We start from the raw sequence: 17,376 nt of genomic DNA, 5'->3' as shown, positions 1-17,376 counted from the left end.
AAAACATGGTCGTGCAGAGTGAAGAACGGCTATGCTCTAAGTTGTACACTTTATAATTTGGTTGATTTTCTTACTAATAAAAGTCTCCAAACAATCCTGTAAAATGCACGTTCATAAGCACATCCAAAACATGGGCATGCTCACATTTTTATACAAAAAAAAAACTGTGATAACTATTCTATAACTACAACCCTGACTAAACAAAACACTTTAGAGTACACTAGGATAAGATGACAAAACTGAAGAAAATGGTCTCAAGCTTTACAATCTACCTTCCTTAGAGAAATTTCATCATCAAAATTTCTTTCTTACCTTGGCCCTAGACAAACGAGGATGACTACGCTTCAAAGGGTTTAAGGTTCCCATGTCACCTCTTCCACAAAGTCACTTCTCTAAATGACTTTGAACTCAAAATCTCTCCTCCAGCTATTGGCATAGCTCTTTTGCCTATCTTGAGATATCTTCAACCTATCATGAATAAGCTTTACTTTCTCCACAATCTCATCAATTAATTTCACACTTTGCAATTTCCTCTCACCACATGATTCCAACAAAGAGGGGTTCTACACTTCTACCCATGCAACACTTCATACAGCGTCATGCCGCTGCTAGACTGAAAATTATTATTGTTGGCAAACTCAACAAGTGGCAAATGCTTGACCAAACTTCCATGAAAATAAAGGATGCAAACTCTCAACATGTAACCTAGAGTCTGAATTATCCTCTTGTACTGACCATCTATTTGGGAGTTGTATAATGTGTTGAACTTCAATGTAGTGCCAAGAGCTTCCAAAAATCTCAGCTAAAATGCGAACTGAATCTGGGATCATTATTAGAAATAATTGAAACTGGTACACTATCAAGTTTGACTATCTCATCCACATACAACCTTGCCAACTTCTCCAAAGAATACATGGTCTAGATAGCTAGGAAGTGAGCTAAATTAGTCAAATGGTCAATGATCACAGAAACTACATCAAGACCCTGAGGTGAACGAGGAAAACCAACCACGAAATCCGTGGTCACGAGCTCCCACTTCCACTCGGCAATCTGTAGAGGGTGCAACAACTCTTACGGTTACTAATGTACGTCGTTCACTTGTTGGCACACCAAATATCATGCTACAAACTAATCTATCTCCCACTTTGTCATGGTCTTTGCATATGTGTGCTGTAAGAGCACGAGTGTCAAAGTAATAAAAACCCTAATGGTTGGGTTATCATAGCAAGGAGGAATGAGAATACTAGCAACTATGTCAAACTTGTTATCTAACCTTAAACACAAATTGGAGAAATGATGATTCAACAAAAATAAATAAATGCTAAATGCACACAAAGAGAATAAGGAGATAAACAAACTCTTTCAAATCTGGAACTAACATAAATACAAGTTTTGAATTAGTCATATTGATGTTTAATGGCCTAGAATATTATACAATAATTAATATGTAAGAGTATGCATGTAATTCTACACAACCACTCAAACTAAGGAATAGATCTTAATCATTTCATTTTGCTTGAAAGATCTTCATATTGTTGTCTTGAAAGAGCCTTTGTCAGGATATTAGCAATTTGCAACTTCGATGGAGTATACACCATATTGATGATTTTACTGTTGATCTTCTCCTTGATGAGGTGTTGATCTATCTCCACATGCTTCATCATCATGGTGACTTGGATGGCTTGTTATACTGATTGCTGCTTTTCCTTATCACAACATATGCTGATTGTACGATCATAAGGCATCTTTATTTCTCCAAGGATTTTCTTAATCCATAAAGCTTGACACGCTTATAGAGCAACTGGTCCATATGTAGCTTCTACGGTGCTTCGAACAACTATAGATTGTTTTTTGCTTCTCCTAGTCACCAAATTGGCCAGCACATCAGTATAATATCCTAACATTAAGTGTGTATTTGTAATAAATCTAGCATAATCTGTATTTCGTGTACACTTCAATGCTTTTGGTTGAATGCTTCACAAAGTCTAATCCCTTCCCGGGAGTCATCTTAAGGTATCTTAGGATTTGGTAGACAGTCTCAAGGTACCTTTTTGTGGGTTTGTACATAAACTGACTCAACGACACTCACTGGAAATGAGATGTTAAGTTATGTGTGGGATAGATAAATAACCTTACCTGCCAACCTTTGTTGTCCCGTATTAACCGTTGGAATGTCTTGTGAATCTCTAAGCTTTGAGTTCTGTTCTATGGGTGTAGAAGACGATCTACAACCATGCATTCTTGTCTTCCGAAGTAGATCTATTACGTATTTTCATTGATAGAGGGGAGCATTCTTCTAGTTGGCGTAGCTTTCATTCCTAAGAAGTACTTGAGATTTTCTAGAATTTTAATATCGACTTCTTTGTATATGTTTTATCTATATTAAATCTATTTTATGTAATACCATTTGATGATAACTTTGCCTGTCTGTTATGTGTTTTATGGAACATGTTTTAGTGGGAATTAGAAATATTCATAACTTTTAAATAAAAATTTTAGTGTGGAAAAATTTGTACATTTAAAAAGTATGGATTTTCAAAATTTTAAATTAAAAATTTTGGTAGCATATGAATTATTTTGAAAAGAGCAGTGGGAAAAAGAAGAATTTAATAATAATAAAAAATTATATTCAATTATAATAAAGTCCTAAGAAAAGGGCAGTTTTGTCATTTGCTAATGTTTATTTTAAAATTTGAAAATTTTATTATTATTTTATTTTTCATTTAGATGTGGTGGAATAAAAAAACCGAAAGGATTGTGAAAAAATGTAGAAGGCAAAAAGAGAAGGAACAAAAAAATTGGAACAAAGAAAACCGGAAGAAGACCACGAGAAAAGGTACATGGATCTATTTTAAAAATATAAAGACCTTCTTGCATGGTTCCTTACACATGTATGATATGTAATGTGTGATTTCTCACCCTCATGGATGCATGCAATGAATGGAATGCATTGATTTCATGTTGGATTTAAACTGTCCTTTATGTTGACATACATGCTTGGTGGTCCAATCATAGGCTGCATGCTTGACTATGTCCCATGTTCATATGATTTAAAATCATGTATTTTTCAATATATTGATAATGTCTTGGAAGTAAAATAGCTTTATTTTATTCTCTATTTTAATATAACCCTATTCATATCTTTAGTAGCAAATACCCATCTTTTTGCGTTCATGAATGTGTTACCATAGTTGACATATGATAATTAATACAATAAGATTAGGTTGAAATCCCAAAGATTATTTCTCTAGTTGTCTAAAGAAAAAAAATATCAAAAAGGATGAATGTAGGGCATGATACAAAAATATGAAAATAATAATAATAAAAAAATAATAAAAAAATAGTTATTGGAAAAATTAATTTTTTAAAAAATGAAGACTTAAAAAGGAACGTTTGGGAATTTGCACGAAAAAATAGTAAAAGCAAATTTGAGAAAAGATGAAAGTTTGAGGGGCTATTAGTAAAATTTGGAAAATAAAAAATATAATAAATAAAATTCCGGATTTATTGGCAAAATCCATATAAAAGTGTAAAAAGCATACAAAATTTGACAGTTGTTGCAAAATTTAAAGGAAATCATAAAAGTTAGATTTTTGGAGTTTGATCACAAAATTGGAGGAAAATATGACAAGTAAAAATCTCGGGGTTCATTTGTAAAAAATTAAAAAACAAAAGGGTAAAATAAAATAAAAAATAATAAAAAAATGAAAAGGGCGGGAATTTTAGGAACCTTTTTGCAAAATGGCAACAAAAATATAGAAAATATGGAAAAAATGGTTATTGTCAAAATTGTGGAAAACGAGGAAAAATGAAAAAAATTACAGGGTTTAATGAAAATATATGAAGGAGAAAAGTTTAGGGTAAAATATTAAAAAGGAACATGGGTATTTTGATAAATTTGTAGAGCCTCCATGTAGCCCCACGACGAAGTTCAACGCTTGATAGATTTCTCTCTTTAAGATAGCCATATCATTGCTTCTAAACACTTAGAGGGTCTTAAAACTCATGTTGAAGAATAAGACTCCCTGTGAGGTGCAATTAGGGATGGCAACAAATCAAGTTGGGTCAGATCGGGTGCTTGTTTTGTTATACCCACACCTGTACTCTTTACACAGCCCCCATATCCAAACCCGAGGATGACGGATTTTCGAAATCCCAACCCACACCCACACCTGACAGGGAATAAGGTATCCCCACGGGTACCTGCCGCACCATGACCCTATTTAAGAATATTTAAAATTAAATTAAAATACAGATTATAAATTAAAAATGTTAATCCAAAATCATAGTTTTTTTATTTGAATGAACACCATAGAGTAGAAATTGAAAATAAACATTCAAAGCAACACAAACTAGACATTCAAAGATTGATAGGGTTTGGTTTTAAAAAATACCTAACCAAAAAACTAAATATATATAATTGGGTATATTTGTTAATTGAATTTTGGGTTGGGTTCAGGTTTGGGTTGGGTATTAGGATTTCCATACTGGCAGCAGCACCTGCTTTTTATTAGTCAATTTTTACCCGAATCTGACTCGAAACCCTATCAAACAAGGGTTTCCTTGTCAAACTTCTGTCGGGTCGGGTTGGCTTGGGTCGGTCGGGGTTTAGGGATTATTGCCATCCCTAGGTGCAATGCATGGGAATTCTTAATGAAAGTCTCATTACGTCTCTAGACTCATGTTGAAGAATAAGACTTCCTGTGCGGTGCAATGAATGGGAGCTCTCAATGATCCAGGAACTTTGTTTTATAGACTAGGCTCCGAAAATAGGTCGGTGCATTTGCAAGACAACTAACCACTAATCCAATAGAAATTCTTAACTATGACGTATCACCTCAAAGGAATTTGTATGATTGCTTGAAGAACTTGGGAGCATGAGGGTAGGTGATGGACCCTTATGAGGTGTGTGAATTTATGTAAATCTGAATATGTGAATATGTAAATAATATTATAATTAGTCTGTGAATATCGCAAGTGTATGAGTCGTCAAGTAACAGCTCATGGGTGAGCACAAGGGTCATATTTTCCCAAGAACGGTGAGAGGCTCCTATAACTTCCTTTTCACTTAATTAATAGCCTAAATGTTTATGTTCCTCCTTTAATCTACTTCTACAATATATTAGATGATACATTTGGAGAATCATTAAGTGCAATTGGAAGGAGTTTAGAGGAATAGTTATCTTGAGTACTACTTATGGTAGGCATTTAGTGTGACAATCATTTTCTAGAATTTTACAGGGGGAATTGAAAGGCCTACTAGTCCCAATTGCTTGGTAACTAGGTCTAAATCACTAGGAAATTAAGATGGAATATCTTCCATCCTAGTCTTCTATGTTTGCCTTAAGTGTAGGAATTCCACGAGAAGGGATAAATCAAACCCTAAGCATAAGGGACAATCAATCCCTAATCTAGAGATCTAGCAATACCTAACATCTCAGAGCATGCATAGATCTAATAGAGCATAAGTCTCATAATGTGGGGCCATATCTTCCTCATCCACATTAATAGGAATATCATTCAAGCAAACATGCAATTTTTCAGAAAAACTAGAAAGATTTATTGAATTAAAAGATCAAGTTTTATAAATAATAATTGAGGTACCTAGACATACAATACCCCTCGAATTAGATTCTTATGGATCATAAAATAAACAATTAAAGCAAGACAAAACCATAAGACCAAAGAATAGATAAGCACTCAAAAGAATTTCTAAACTAAATCTCTCTAGTAGGTTTGCCAAGGTTGAGGGTGAGAGATTCCCAAGGTTGACAAGATGACACCGAAATACCTTCGCGCGCCCTCCTCTAGCAATGATCGCAAGATTATCCTTGAGAAACTCACCGGAATCTGTTGTAATATGCTTGAAAGTCATCTCTAGCTGCTTAGATCTCCAAAACTCCGGCCACCCTACCTTATTCGGTAAAAGAATCTCCCTCATAAGAGAAAACTAGGGTATTTATAGGATTGAGTATGCCACGGCCTCACCACAAGCATTGTGATCCTCCTGGTGAATAAGTTATTGCTTAGACTCCAAGTCTCGTCATGGCATGGTCTGTGGATGTGGTTTGGCTAGATCACTGGCAATGTGGGTTTTCTACAACTACCGTTGTGAGGCTGATGTGGCTTAAGAGTTGCTTACAGTGTCTCCACACTGCCATGGCTTCATAACGGTAGTGATAAGTGTAGACAACGGCCGTTATAACTTATCACCACGGCCATTGTGAGCCATGGTGACATTTTGATTCAATAACTTGGCATGTTTTTCTTCAAAACACACCCATATTCTTTTCTTTTTCCCTAAAGCAGAAATATAGTCCATGGCCAATAAAATAATGAAAATTTGTACCAATTAGGTGCTAACCATGTCAAACTCCATGCTAAATGCAGTATAAATGATATGAAAAATATGAATTATTTAGCACTTATCAAATATCCCCACACTTAAACGTTTGCTTGTCCTTAAGCAACTAAAAAAGATAACTGACGAACACTTATGGGGTGTGTAAATTATGCAAATATATAAACATGCAAGTATGCACTTAATACTACAATTGGTATGTGGTACCGTAAGTGTATGGGTCATCAAGTAATATCTCGTGGATGAGCACGAGGGTCATATTTTCCTAGGAATGGAGAGAGGCTCCTATTACTTCCTTCTCACTTAATCAATAGCCTAATCATTAACGTTCTACCTTTAGTTTACATGTATAAGACTATTAAACAATACAATCAGAGATGTTATTAAGTGCACTTAGAAGGAGTTGGGAGTATGTAATTTAGTTGTCTTGATAATTAATTATGATAGGCGTTATGTGTCAATCGCGTTCTAGGATCCAACTGGGAGGAATTCAAAGGCCTACTTGTTCCAAAAACATATGATTACTAGGTCTAAATCACTAAAAACTTTAGATGGAATCTCTTACACCCCAACCTCCTATGTTTGCCTTAAGTGCTAGAATCCCACGAGAACAGACCAATCAGACCCTAAGCCTAAGAGGCAATCAATCCCTAATCTGTAAACCTAGATATACCTAACCTCTTAGAACATGCATAGATCTATCCGTAAACCTAGCTATACCTAACCTCTTAGAACAAGCATAGAAAATGTATAGATCCGTCAATGTATTCAAAACTAACTTCCTCTAATTCTTCTCTGAAGGTTGGTGATTAGAGGATCCCAAGATGGTCCGGATGACGCGTGCCAATCGCGCCCCTCTGATGTTGATCCTTGAAGATGCCTGACAAGGTCCCCTTGCGTATATCCCGCAAGTGCACGGGTTTGTCGAAGTAATAATCCCGGGTGAGCGGGGTCGAATCCACAGGGAGTAGGGAATGAAAATACTTAATTTGGTTCTTAGCTATATGGAAAATCAATAGTGATTAGTGTGAAATTAATTCAATTCTCAATAATAAAAGAAACAAGTGAGAGAGCAAGAATAAAGAAAAGGGTAAGGCAATCGATAAAGATGGGGTACTCGGATGATGCTTCACCTAGGATAACTGTTTCAAGTGCAAGAACTCTCTATTATACCTCCTAATCAATGCCATGGTGAGTCGTGAAAATCCTTACATACATAGTCCCAAATCTAAGGTCAACTATGCCTAACTCTATACATGTCCCGGAGAAGAAATCAAATAATCTCAACACCTCGCACTCGCATAGAGTTGTAATGAGCTCTAGGGATTCCAAGTGATAAATCTCTTCCTAAAAGTAGACCTAACCCTTTGGTCCAGGCGGAAGGTCCCTAGCCACAATTAAGCACTAGATACTAATATCCTCTCAACGCTTCACTCCATTGCACGCGTAACTAGGCCCCAGCGGAGGTTCATCCCTTAGACCACTCACTCTATTATGGCCGCAAAGAACTCGAGAAATGGAGATAGAATCTATCACGTCAGAGGGGAAAGGGGACGCTCCTGTATCTCTCGACTCACCCTCTCAACCCTCTCCAACCTAGCTTTGTCTAACGCTCGTGGTGTGTCACTCACTCACAAGGTTAACAACAAGAACTCTCAACCCTAGTGTCACTCTAGGAGAAATGTTCATAGAATGAAGCATTCAAGGTTGGAACTCACAATAAACATCAATTTATTGAAAGCATAATAAAGAGGTTCAAAGAAACAAATACATCCTAGGGTTCACAATACCCGAGTAACCACTAGGGGTTTAGCTCTCCATGGAGCTAATTACAATCATAGAAATAGAATGTAAAAGTAATGAATCCATAAAGAAACCCCCTCGATGGTCATGTCGATGGTCTTGTGGAAAGTCATCTACTCATCGTCCAAGGATTCCTTCATCCGGTATAAGATACGCCTCGATCGAAGCTCCCCCACCAACCTTCTTCCTAATGGAATCATGATGTTGGAGCCGTAGAACCTCTCCAAAACCTTGGCCAATACCCCTCAAAACCCTAGCCGAAACCCTCTCGCAAGTTGGGAAAAAGATGGAGAAAAGAATACTGAAATCGGGGCTGAAATCGGCTTTAAAAGGGCTGGAATCGGGCGACTACACGGGCGTGTATGATGTCACACGCCACTGTGGAATTTCCACACAGGCGTGGATAATATCCACACGCTCGTGTGGATTCTCTGTTTCTCTGATTTCTCGGCCGGCTGTGAATAGTACTCTGCCAGAAATACTCCCGAATTCCATACTTTCATTGGGGTAACGCAAACGGTCACATGTATACGTCATGAATCACTTGCTTCTTCAATGATGTACATGTTGGTGGATCTCTTGTTCTTATATGCATAAGTCGGAATACTCGAGTGTGACTGCCTTTGTGCCCCTCCAAATGAATGTGCTCACTTGAATATGAGGAGGTTGGCACACATTCTAGCATCTCACACCTGACCTATGTCTTCGCGTTTGAACCTTAGCAAGATATCCTCCAAAATCGGTGCATTATGATCCACATTGGCCTATTTCCTTCATACTCGGCCTCACAACCCTACCTGCATAAATGTAACATAAAAACACACATATTAAAGTAAAAACCTGAGAAAAGTAATGCTCAACATAAGGAATGAACGCTTCGCATTCATATCGCACAAGCACTTATCAAACTCCCCCACACTTAAGCTTTTGCTTGTCCTCAAGCAAACATTAAAACATTCTGTGCATCAATGAAGATATTGTTGAAAGTGCTTGGCCTTAGGTTCACCAAAGTATACAAAGATAGCAGTCTACAAGTAAGGAAAATTTCAACACTAAATACGAAAAAAATCAATGCTCTAGCTAAAAACTTGAATCAAAAATGAAAACAAACCCGAATTTCGTGTAAGTGTGTGAACTCACTCAAAACACCCCAACTTATACTCCTCAAAAATCTAAGTACAAGGGACTTATTTATCTACACAAGTGATAAAAATTTTAAAAGATGGTAGTAGCTTCACACATCCTCTAAGGTAGCCCTTTCCAAAGCGGCCGCTAAGGTGGCTTTCACACTTTCGAGGTGGTAGCTCTTTCTACCCGGGTGGTAGCTTTCACTCATCCTATGAGATAGCTCTTTCTCTCATTAGGGTATAACTAGTATCCGACTTGTGAGAGTAGCTTCATACTTGATAGGTGGTAGCTCTTTCCACCCAACAAATACAAATAAACAAAAAACTATTTTGTTCCTTCTTTTCATTTTTCCATTTTTTTTTTCAAAAGAAGTAAACCTAACTAGTCCCTTTAACATCAAATATGAGTTTCCAATAGAGTTCAAAGAGTGAGTAGTGCACTAAGTGTAAATCGGGCAAAAATTCCTAAAAATTCAAGCAAGAACTAGAGCATGAAAAACATTCAATGCTAACAATTCTCCTAAACTTAAGAATACAAACATTGTAACTAAGGTGAACCGCCGTTGGCTATGTGAGCATATATCAATCAAGAACAATAGAAAAAGATATGCGCATTATGAAACTCCCCCCACACTTAAGTTGTACATTGTCCTCAATGTACACATGCAAGCTCACTCAAAAATATATCATTCAAAAAAATAGATGTGGGAGAAGCAATCAAAAACAATACTCTCCCGACTCCTAGTGTTGCGTTTGATGAAGCTAATTCATTGGGAGTAGTGTTCCAATGGGTTTAGTGAGCTTCATGACGGCCAAGTGCCAAAGCACCTTGGCCGCGCCCATGACTAAGTCTCAATTTTCAAGAAGACAAGACCATCTGCACGCATACACGAGGGGGTTCGGTGAAGCTCAAGAAAAAAACAAAAAAATAACTCGAGTGTATAAAAAGATGAAAGCAATGAATACAACTCGATAATGCAAAATAACATAAACTCAGAAAGAAAATCCTTTCTGAGTGAACAAGTCTAAAAACAATAAAATAAGATAAAGTAAAATGCATGAAAGTAAAAGAAAGGTCAAGTGTCGAAGTCGCTCTTGGGCTCCGCTGCTGCTGCTGCGGAAGTGCAAGCATATAGTCGGTCCTCTGATGCTGGGGTCGAGGATGGAGGTGCTGGAGGTACTGGCGGTCCGGGTCTCAGGAGATCTTGAAGGAAATCAAATCGGGCCATAAGATCTGTGTACTGAGCCGATTGCAAAGCCCGGAGCTCCTATATCTCAATCCGAATCTCTCTAATATCGGTCTCCAGCCTCTCGATACGATCATAGGCTCGAATACCTGGTGCTACAGAAAGATGGAGGAGTCTGCTGGACACGCCCCGTAGTATCTCCTTCGCTTCTGGGGGTCTCAGTGGTAGCTGTAGTGAGAATATAAACCCCTGGCCCAAACCTCAGTACCAACCCCATCATCCTGATCGTATCGAATGTAAGAGCGGTGGGCACAACTGTCCTCTCAGCACCACGTAGAGCGTCGCCTAAACCCATTCCTAGAATGAGTCTGGTGATATAAGGGCCGGCAAATAGTAGACCCACTCTCGTCGAACGACCCTGGTACTGCAAAACATCTGCTAGAATGCACCCTAAGTGAAGTGGTATATTGCGAGCCATGGAGTATAAGAAAAGCAGATCCAGTCCGGTCAAAGCGGCTGTGTTATCTGCTCGACCTGTTATGGACCTGCTGATGACTACGTGTACGTATCTGTAACTGAACCGGGATAAACTAGAAGCCTTCGATAATCCCGGTTCGTACTCCCCACGCCCACACAAAATCCTATATGCATGATATGGAGTGACTAACACTGGAAAATCTACTGGTAGTTGGCCATAGTCCACGGTACCTGTATAAGCGACATCATACATACCCGTCCTAATAGAAAACTCGGTGACGCACATGGAGAATGGATGTCCGAATGCCCGAAACTGTATCGCCTCTGTAGTGTCAACTCTCCCATGTAGCAATCAAAACTCAAAGGATGCTAAAACCTCTAGCGTAAGTGTGCGGTAAGCTGGTTCACTAATTGTCAGCAGCCTCCTCCAGCTTCCCACTGCCAGCATCTCATCATTCTCATTAATTACCTCATCACCCTACTGAATATGTTGAAGCACTTATACATCCGCAAAGCAAGTCTGACCAAACCCGAGTGCTGAAAGTCTCTCGAAGCGAGCCTGATGCTCGGGGTTCGAGAATTCCATATGTATCGGCTCGGGTGAAGTAAGTCTGAGGCGCTTAACTTCATTCTTCTTCGCTCGAGGTGCCATAGCTGCAGTGCAAAAGACGAAAACAGTAAAAAAATCTCAGAAGCAATATACTGCAGAATTCCACACGGTCCTGTGGATATTACCCACGCCCGTGTGGCTCTGTAGAGCGTGAAACTCCCGCACGGGTGCACAACAAATCTTAACTATTCAATTGTAAAACCACTTCTAAATGCTTACTACACATCCATCATGCATGAAAACTCGCATTTAAAAGCATTCAATCCGTGAAAAACCATAATTGGTGAAGAAAAGAGGATAAAAGGATTACCGAAGAGATGAATATGAAAACATCTGAAATTCGGTAAGATTAGCGAAGAAAAGTCCTCCAAATTGCGACGAAGGGTCGGAAAGATAATCGGGAACCGTTTTCCGGCGACTAGAGATGAAGAATGAGACGGATCACAAGGTTTTTAAGGAGAAAATCGCGTCTCTTGGAATTCTGTGTATCCCTACGGGCGTGTGGAAATTACCCACGCCCGTGCGCCTTACTTCGAGAGCGCCACAGGGGCGTATACACGTCCCTGTGCTTTCTTGGGAAAACGCTCCTTTGACTCTGACTGATCTCACACTGGTGTGCGGAAAATACCCACGCCCGTGCGCCAGACCCATAGGGGCAGACACACACCCCTGTGGCTTCCCTGGTCATCTGAAAAAAATATCAAGTCACATACACGCCCGTGCGGAAATTCCCCACGGGCATGGGCATTCACATGCCTCAACTCACAGGGGAGGCCGCACGCCCCTGTGTGTTCTTGGGATGGAGGGAGCAACCTGCAGAGTTTCGCACGGGCGTGCAGAAATTACCCACGCCCGTGCGTGGTTCACAATGTCACCCACAGGGGCGAGTCCACGCCCCTGTGTGTTCTCGGGAAAATCTGCCCAACTTTGAAGGAAGGCACACGCCCGTGTGGAAATTACCCACGGGCGTGCGCCAGTCGCATGGTCGTCCACAGGGGCAGCCGTACGCCCCTGTGCCCTCTCTGGAAGAGTTCACAGTACACACCCACGGGCATGTGGAATTTCTACACGCCCGTGTGTTTTCTCTGGATGATTTAGAAAAACCTGCAGGCTCTGCAGAACTAGTCTGAACATGTTTACACACTCAGAGCTTGCCCTATTATGCAAGATATACCAGCTAAAAACACAAAATAGAACTCAAATGACCAAACTTCGCCAATTCTCAACAAAACATACAATGAATTCTTTTAAAAACCCACAATAAAATCGCAGCACAGGCACTCAAAAATTGAAACACCAACACTTAACAATTTATTCATGCAAACAAACTAAACTAAAGGTACGAAAATAGTAAACACTTGGGTTGCCTCCCAAGAAGCGCTTGTTTAACGTCACTAAGCTTGACACATTTTTCTTACCTCACGTGGGTTCATGAATGAAGGTTGCCCTCTTACCCATAACTTGAAAGCATGATGAGCAAAGTCTCTTGAGGGTAGAGGGTGTACTATCGGGCTTCGGACCACCTAACAATGGTTCGTCCAACTTTCTTGGCTCATGTACATCTCCAACAGTCTTGGGGTGTTTTCGGTGGCATCTTCGAGCCCTCTTCATTTTCCGGAACACTTTCTTCAAGATTCCCGGGGTAGATGTTTCCTCTCCAGTCGAACCAAGCATCATTACTTCTTCATTGCTCTCCTCTTAGTCGAACGAACCTTCATACGTATCCGGGTTGAACATTTCCTGTATATATTCATCAATAATCTCATCAGTAGTGTCTAGAAAATACAAAGTGTCATCAAAATCGACAGAATGCCGCATGGCTTCAGCAAGGCGGTAAGTGAGCTTATCGCCTCCGACTCTCAATGTGAGCTCTCCACCGTCCATGTCAATCAATGCTTTGGAAGTCCGCAAGAACGGTCTCTCAAGTATCAAGGGTACATCTGCATCCTCATCAACATCTAGCACTACAAAGTCAACCGGAAAAATATACTTGTCCACCTTGACAAGCACGTCTTCAATGATGCATCTCGGATGTCGTACCGTTCGGTCCGCCAATTGTAAAGTCATCCGAGTAGGCCTAGGCTCACCCAAGCCTAGCTTTTGGAAGAAAGTATATGGCATGACGTTGATACTTTCCCCTGAATCCGCCAATGCCATTTCCTCACCTAAGTTGCCGATGTTACACGGAATAATGAAGCTTTCGGGGTCTTTCTTCTTGTTTGGCATGTTCTTTTGCAACACCGCCGAGCATGAAGCATCAAGCACCACTGAAGCACTCTCCTCCAATTTCCTCTTGTTGGTCAATAGGTCTTTCAAGAACTTCGCATACTTAGGCATTTGAGCCAAAGCCTCAACAAAAGGAATGTTGATGTGGAGTTGCTTGAACAAACTCAGGAACTTCTTATACTGTTCATCCCCTTGGTCATTCTTTAATCTAGAGGGATAAGGGATTCTTGTCTTAGAAGGTGGGGGTGCCATCTCTTTCTCTCTGTTTGCTCCCTTCTCAACCTCTATGACCTCGGGTGCACGTTCTTTCGGCTTCTCACTCAGAAGCCTCCCTTCAACCTCACGACTGCTTCTCAAAGCGATCGCCTTCACATGTTCTCTCGGGTTGGTTTCCGTGTTGCTTGGTAAACTTTCATGTGGCCTTTCGGAAAGAGATTTCACAATTTGCCCCACTTGATTTTCAAGGTTGTGCAAGGAGGCGGTGTGATTGCGAAGTGTAGCCTCGACTGATTCAAACCTTGTATTTGCCGATTGAACAAATCTAGCCAAGTGCTTCTCCAAATCCGTCATTCGGGTTTCCAAGCCTGAAATTCTGTTTTCCACTTGAGGGGCTTGTTGTCGTTGTTGGAACCCCAATGGCCCCATGGTCTTCTGTGGTCCTTGATTACTCCATGAAAAGTTGGGATTCTTCCAACCTGAATTGTAGGTGTTGCTGTATGGATTCCCTTGAGGTCTCAATCCATTACCTACAAAGTCAACATTCTCAACTGAAGAAACATCACTATGACGATTGGGCAATCGGAAGGAGCATGTCCTTCCCCACAACTGGTACAATTTGTCATGGCCGCAACTCTATTCGAAACTATAAGATCTAGCTTTTTACTCAAACTCTCCACTTGGGCCGCCAATGAAGTTACCACATCAATTTCATGGAGACCGGCCACCTTTTTCTTTTCCTTAGCATTCCATTGGTAGCTATTTAACCCCATTTCCTCAATCAATTGACGTGCCTCGTCGGGGGTCTTGCTACCTAAGGTACCTCCTGCCGCCGCATCCAAGAGTTGCCTTGTACTCGGGTTCAAACCATTTTAGAAGGTTTGAACAATCATCCACTCCGGGAATCCGTGTTGCGGACACTTGCGCAGGAGTTCCTTGAACCATTCCCATGTCTCAAATAGAGACTCCAATTCTAACTACATAAAGGATGAGATCTCATTCCTAAACTTTGCTGATTTTCCGGGAGGGAAATAACGGGCTAGAAAAGCTTCTACCACCTCCTCCCATGGAGTGATTGATGCCCTAGGTAATGAGTGTAGCCATTACTTTGCTTTCCCCTTTAAGGAAAATGGGAAGGCTCTCAATTTGATGGCATCATCCGTCACACCATTAATCTTCAGTATGTCACACACCTCGAAGAAGCTCTCTATGTGACTGTTTGGATCCTCATCGGCTAAACCGTTGAATTGTGCGGACTACTGCAGCATATGGATGAATGTCGGCTTCAGCTCGAAATTCTGAGCTGTGATTGGGGGACGCACAATACTCGATTGTGTCCCCAACACTGAAGGTCTGGCATAATCGAATAGTGTCCGTTGTTGCTCATTTTGTTCTGCCATGTTGTCAGATCCTTCTACTTCCAAATCAGCTGGATTAGGCTATTCTTGTACAGGTTCTTAGCTATGTGGAAAATCAATAGTGATTAGTGTGAAATTGATTCAATTCTCAATAATAAAAGAAACAAGTGAGAGAGCAAGAATAAAGAAAAGGGTAAGGCAATCGATAAAGATGGGGTACTCGGATGATGCCTCACCTAGGATAATTGTTTCAAGTGCAAGAACTCTCTATTATACCTCCTAATCAATGCCATAGTGAGTCGTGGAAATCCTTACATACATAGTCCCAAATCTAAGGTCAACTATGCCTAACTCTATACATGTCCCGGAGGAGAAATCGAACAATCTCAACACCTCGCACTCGCATAGAATTGCAATGAGCTCTAGGGATTCCAAGTGATAAATCTCTTCGTAAAAGTAGACCTAACCCTTTGGTCCAGGCGGAAGGTCCCTAGCCACAATTAAGCCCTACATACTAAGATCCTCTCAACGCTTCACTCTATTGCACGCGCAACTAGGCCCCAGCGGTGGTTCATCCCTTAGACCACTCACTCTATTATGGCCGCAAAGAACTCGAGGAATGGAGGTAGAATCTATCACATCGGAGGGGAAAAACGACGCTCCTGTACCTCTCGACTCACCCTCTCAACCCTCTCCAACCTAGATTTGTCTAACGCTCGTGGTGTGTCACTCACTCACAAGGTTACCAGCAAGAACTCTCAACCCTAGTGTCACTATAGGGGAAATGTTCATACAATCAAGCATTCAAGGTTGGAACTCACAATAAACATCAATTTATTGAAAGCATAATGAAGAAGTTCAATGAAACGAATACATCCTAGGGTTCACAATCACCCAAGTACCCACTAGGGGTTTAGCTCTCCATGGAGCTAAGTACAATCAAAGAAATTGAATGTAAAAGCAATAAATCCATAAAGAAACCGCCTCGATGGTCGTGTCGATGGTCTTGTGGAAAGTCCTCTACTCGTCGTCCAAGGATTCTTTTGTCCGGTATAAGATACCCCTCGATCGAAGCTCCCCTACCAACCTTCTTCCTAATGGAATCACGATGTCGGAGCCGTAGAACCTCTCCAAAACCTTGGCCAATAACCCTTGAAACCCTAGCCAAAACCCTCTCGCAAGTTGGAGAAAAGATGGAGAAAAGAATACTAAAATCGGGGCTGAAATCGGCTTTAAAAAGGCTGGAATCGGGCGACTACACGGGCGTGTATGATGTCACACGCCCCTGTGGAATTTCCACACGGGCGTGGATAATTTCCACACACCCGTGTGGATTCTCTGTTTCTCTGATTTCTCGGCGGACTGTGAACAGTGCTGCTACAGTACTTGTTATAGTATTTTACTGCATTACCTACTACAGTACTCTGCCGGAAATACTCCCAAATTCCATACTTTCATTGGGGTAATGCAAACGGGCACACGTTTACGTCGTGAATCACTTGCTTCTTCAATGATGTACATGTTGGTGGATCTCTTGTTCTTATATGCATAAGTCGGAATGCTCGAGTGTGACTGCATTTGTGCCCCTCCAAATGAATGTGCTCACTTGAATATGAGGAGGTTGGCACACATTCTAGCATCTCACACCTGACCTATGTCTTCGCGTTTGAACCTTAGCAAGATCTCCTCCAAAATCGGTACATTATGATCCACATTGGCCTATTTCCTTCATACTCGGCCTCACAACCCTACCTGCATAAAAGTAACATAAAAACACACATATTAATGTAAAAACCTGAGAAAAGTAATGCTCAACATAAGGAATGAACGCTTCGCATTCATATCGCACAAGCACTTATCAATGCCTGTCACGCATGTTCTTCTCTGATTATGCTCATTGATGTACTCTTGAGAAATCTATTCAAATCTGTTGGAATATGGAAGAAACCCAATCTCCTACTGATGAGATATGCAGAATTCCGATCTTCCTACCTTATTTAGCAAAAGAGTT

At 40.5% G+C, this 17,376-nt stretch overlaps 1 non-coding gene across 1 annotated transcript; it reads left to right on the top strand.

Moving 5' to 3' along the window:
* The first annotated feature begins 14,910 nt into the window (after positions 1-14,910).
* On the top strand, positions 14,911-15,017 carry LOC120267627. Its single transcript, XR_005538507.1, has one exon. It is a non-coding gene; the product is annotated as a small nucleolar RNA R71 (small nucleolar RNA).
* Positions 15,018-17,376: the final 2,359 nt, after the last annotated feature.

Source organism: Dioscorea cayenensis, chromosome 1 (assembly GCF_009730915.1).
Source record: "Dioscorea cayenensis subsp. rotundata cultivar TDr96_F1 chromosome 1, TDr96_F1_v2_PseudoChromosome.rev07_lg8_w22 25.fasta, whole genome shotgun sequence".
NCBI lineage: Eukaryota > Viridiplantae > Streptophyta > Magnoliopsida > Dioscoreales > Dioscoreaceae > Dioscorea > Dioscorea cayenensis.
The sequence above is the reverse complement of the archived record's forward strand: the minus strand, read 5'-3'. Positions and strand labels throughout refer to the sequence as shown.